The sequence below is a fragment of the Symsagittifera roscoffensis genome, chromosome 9 (genome assembly GCF_963678635.1).
Source record: "Symsagittifera roscoffensis chromosome 9, txSymRosc1.1, whole genome shotgun sequence".
Lineage (NCBI taxonomy): Eukaryota > Metazoa > Xenacoelomorpha > Acoela > Convolutidae > Symsagittifera > Symsagittifera roscoffensis.
The window spans coordinates 53,005,002-53,009,694 of NC_087070.1; positions in this window are offsets into that span (position 1 = coordinate 53,005,002).

The window sequence follows — 4,693 nt, forward strand, 5'->3', positions numbered from 1 at the left end:
TATTGGTTACTGAGAACTAGATCAGCGCTGAACAACTCTGATCTCTCACTTGGTCTCAATGTCACAACACTCTGTGACCTTGAGTATACCATAAAAGTAATAACTAAGCACCGTAGGTTGGTGGTACATACATAATCAATTACTGCTATTGCAGTAGCGGTATGACAGGGGCATGGCACAAACACCTAATCTCTATAGCAAAAATTCTGACGCTTCATTTTGGCATTTTTGAGACCAATGAGCCAGCATTGTTCTTACCAGACCAGCCCATTGACAACCACAATTTGATAGCACCCAATGTTGATATCTGTTTGGCAGCAAAAAATAACCATTCAAGAAGCCTTGACGAATTGAGTGAAAACAAACGACCAATTTTTGCCAACTGGGGTTTCTAGAGCAACGCAATTCAACTCTGGAACAACTCAAAGTTTTGAATCGAACGCGGCCTTCGATAATTTTCCGTACCTATCTCAAATATTTCATCTACAAAATTCGCTAAGGTCGATAGATGGAATTGTCATTTATTAACTCCCACAATTAAACAAATCGATTCGCACGTCATCAACTCAACAACAGCTTCAAAACAATAATTTTCATGGTACTTTGATGCATCCAGCATAAGTTTTCTACCAACAACAACCTGCACAAAATTCAATAACCTTGAGCGACCTAGTCGAAGCACTTTCAGCGTCTTGTGAAGACCTAAACAGGTCAAAAAACAGTGTTTACCGGAAAAAAAAGTGCCATAAGAAAACTTGCTTTCTGTGGGAAAATGTATGAGGATTCTTTGAATTGCTTTGAGCAAAAATTGGCCCGCGAAAGATTATGAAAAACATGCATCTAGAAAAACTGTCTAAATTTCTCCCATTCAAAATGCATAATTCTTATTAAAAAAATCACGAAAAATATCATCAGCAACCCCTAACTTAGTAGCGATTGTATGATTTCTTGATTACGAACATCTTAAAATCATTTCTCTATAAAACGAAGCTCTAAAAAAAAGTCCGCCCGAAATAAATTTATCTTGATCACTAAACGTAGTCACTTACTGCTTGTAAAAACCAAATTAAATTATTTCAAGGCATGACAAAAAAATAAAGTAGAAGCGTATGAACGAATGAGAAATGAGTCTAGAAACCGAAAAACAGAAGACAGAAGTGAAAGCAAAGACATGATTACTTGCTGCAACTACAACAATTGAAAAAAAAATTTGATTAGCCGCAACCGAAAGGTCGACAATAAAAGCGCCAACGCTTTACTTGATCGCTAGCCGTGCAACTGAAATTAACAATTATGAATTGCGCAAACATATCGCTGGCAAGAGCTTACCGGCCCATTTTGAGCAGAGCAGACGCGCAATCCGCTCTGAGAGGTGCCTAGGGCGCTATTACAAACAATCGACCGGATTAAGTGAAGAAGTTAATTATTTAACATATCTAAAAACACTGTTTACAGGAAAAGCAAATGGTGTAGAAGGAGAACTTGCCTTCAATGGGTAATTGTATAAGGATGCTTTGAATATTTTGAGCGAAAATTCAGCCCGCCACAAATTTTAAAAACCGTGCATCTGGACAAACTGTCAAAAAATTTCCCATTCAGAATGCATAAATCTGAAGAAATCATGTTGATGATCAGCAACAACCTCTATCTTTGTAGCGACTGTTATATTGCTTGATTACTAAGATCTTAATATCATTTCTTCGTTGTACCAAGCTCTAAACAAAACCCCACCCCAAATGAAACTATCTGGGTCAAGATTGTAAAGATGAGTCCTCACATGTTATTGGTCTCAAATGGCAACACCTTGATGACACTTTGGTTGCTAGTTTTGGTCTTAACTGGATCCTTAACTGGAGCCTTAATTTGGTCTTAACTGGATTTGGTCTTTACAGGAGTTCAAAAACACAGCAAAACGTATGATTTTTTAATGTCCGTTTTCAATTCCATAAGTCTTCTAGCACCCTGAAAATCAAGAATGCGAATACTCCTTTGAAATGACGTTTCTACGGCAAGCAAAAGGATGTTGATCTTTTGATGGAAATCAAGTCAAATTTTTTCACCTGACAATTTGACTCGACGACTCAGATGAAGATCATGCAATTGAGTTACAAGTGCGTTGAGTTACAAGTGTTTGAGATGGCAAAGAAGAAGTCTTGCGTTTTAGGAAACAACAGTTGCACACATAAAAACTTTTTCTATCCCAAAACTTGAATTGCAAGCCGCGTTACCCAATGCACAATTGAAAGAAAACATCAACAAAGTCGTGGCATTTCACTTTTAAGATATGTTCAAGTGATTTATCTCACTTCCATTCTCCAGCGGTTGGACTCGGAGAGTCAGCAACCTATTCTCGCGGCAAACAGGATTGGAAACATTCTCAAAACAACACCCCTTTATCAAGGGTTGCCCCTCTTGAGCGGGGACCTTTGTGGCCAAAGTGGAACACGAGAAGTTTCCGCCATGCTTCTGAACATCAGTATTTGGGTGAATGGTTCTCGCTTCTTATAAGGTAAAAAGTGGCCTTTCCAGCCGAGTAAAGAAGTATTCAAGAAAAGCTGCCTGTCCTGTCCGGCAATTGAAATCAACAAAAGCCTACAGCAAGCTTCTTTTTTGTCAAGGTGTTGTAGAAATAAAAGACTAACTTGTTTGCTTGGGACAAAATTCAGTTCATTGCGTAAACTCCAGCGGGTGAATGCTCGAATTGATTTCAATGGGAAGATCGTCATACCGTTGCAGGCCTTGTTAGAGCTCAGGTTGAGACCAAATCATAAGCACAACTGCATAAAGCTATGGTGATAACTTGAACCGTTTTGCACCGCTTAGTTGACAAGTGCTGAAAGTATTGAGACTGTTTCGTCAAAAGCAGCCGCGTGACAGAGAAATTGTACTTCTAAAATTTTATTTCCATTTTTGGACATCTCTTTTCAACTTTGCTTACAATCCTTGATGTTGAAATCTCACTAAATTAGTAGTAAAATGATGACTATCGTGCCCAAATAGTGAGAGTTCTTTGAGAAATTGAATAGTGCGTGTACGTGGAGTCAAGAATCAGTAATTTTAAAAGAGACAAGTGGTTTCTAGTTAGCTAATGGCACTAGGAAAAATCCCAAAGTTAACAAGACTGCTCGTATCAGGGCGAAGCCCTGAATGTTCCGACTGCCTTTAAGGTTTATGGAGCAGTAATAACATAAACAATATAAAAAAATTAAATGAAATAAAATAAAACGAACATTTTTATTTTCTAAAATTTAAAATTTTTTCTATGAAACTCATCACCCCACACGCCATATAAAAAACAAAACAATAAATTTCGCTTCTCGTAACAATTCAATTAAGGCAAATAAGCTTCTTTCAACCAATTTGGAACGATTTCTAAGACGGATTAAATCTCCGCTTACGCGTTAGTAGCACGAAATATATCGCGCGTTAATTGTCACAAGTTGGCCAAAATGGCAATCTTTAAACCCACATAACTTTAGAAAAAATAATCACAGGTGAAATATCTTTTCAAATTCAGGCTCAGGACAACAATAGCTTTCTAATGATATAAAAAAATTGCGTCAGAAACGGCTAGTTAAAAAGTCGAAATTTGTCTGAAGAAAAAAAAACCCACCCCGAGCACAAATATTCCGTTACTTTTGTATCGAGAGTCGGAACAACAACAATGTTTTAGATCCGCCCGAAACCGCTCCACAGAGAGAAAGCAAAGAAATTTTCAGTTGTGAAGATACGTCTTCACAATGTCTCGGCGTTAAATGGGACCACCTTGTTGACACCATGGTTGCTAGCCGTGTTGATAATCGGAGCTTAAGAGCTCAAAAGTAAAGCAAACTTTTCTGAGACTTTTATCTTCTGTTTTCTACCCCATAGGACTTGCTGTGCCCGACACCGTACGAGCGCGATTAATCCTAGTAAATGGCGTTTTCAAGGACAGCCACGGGATGATTATCTTCCCATGGAAGTCGAGTCGAAGGTTGATGACTGGCATTCTGACTCATTGATTCTTGGGTAGATGAGGAGAAGCCAAAAACATATCACCGCACCCGTAGAATTAACTGGGTTCCACGTGATTGGGACAGCTAAGATGGGACAGCTTTTACATTCCCGTGTAAAATACTCGTTCCCGTAAAAAATACGTCCCCGTAAAAAAAAACAAGAAACACAATTGCTGTTCGTATTCAAGAAAAACAGACTTGCGCGCATGAAAACGCTATGAATACGGAAGCTCAAAATGCAATCCGCATCACTCGTTACACGCTAGGAAGAAGATGTCAACAAATACTTGAATTTTGTTTTGTCGTGTTATTTCATTGGGTCTGTGGCACTACTCTCCAGACAATCAAACTTAGTGGCACACAAGATGAAGATTTGGAAAATTCTCGAAATTACGACTGTTGGTAAGTCGTTACATATCTTGACTCAAGACATTTCTGCTGAAATTTGAACAAGAGGATTTTCCGCCAGATTTTCGACGGCCAGCAGTTTGGTGAAGAGTTCCAGTTTTTTAAAAGGCAATGAGTAGCCCTTCAAACTGAGTTTAGAAGTATATGCGAAAATTTGCATAAAAATGCAAAAAAATCAAGAAACATTTTGAAGCGAACTTCCAATTTTTTTAGTGTGGTACAGAAACAACAGTTCATCTTGTTTGCATCGGACGCATTCAGATCTTTCCATAAACTCCAGTGCGTGGTTT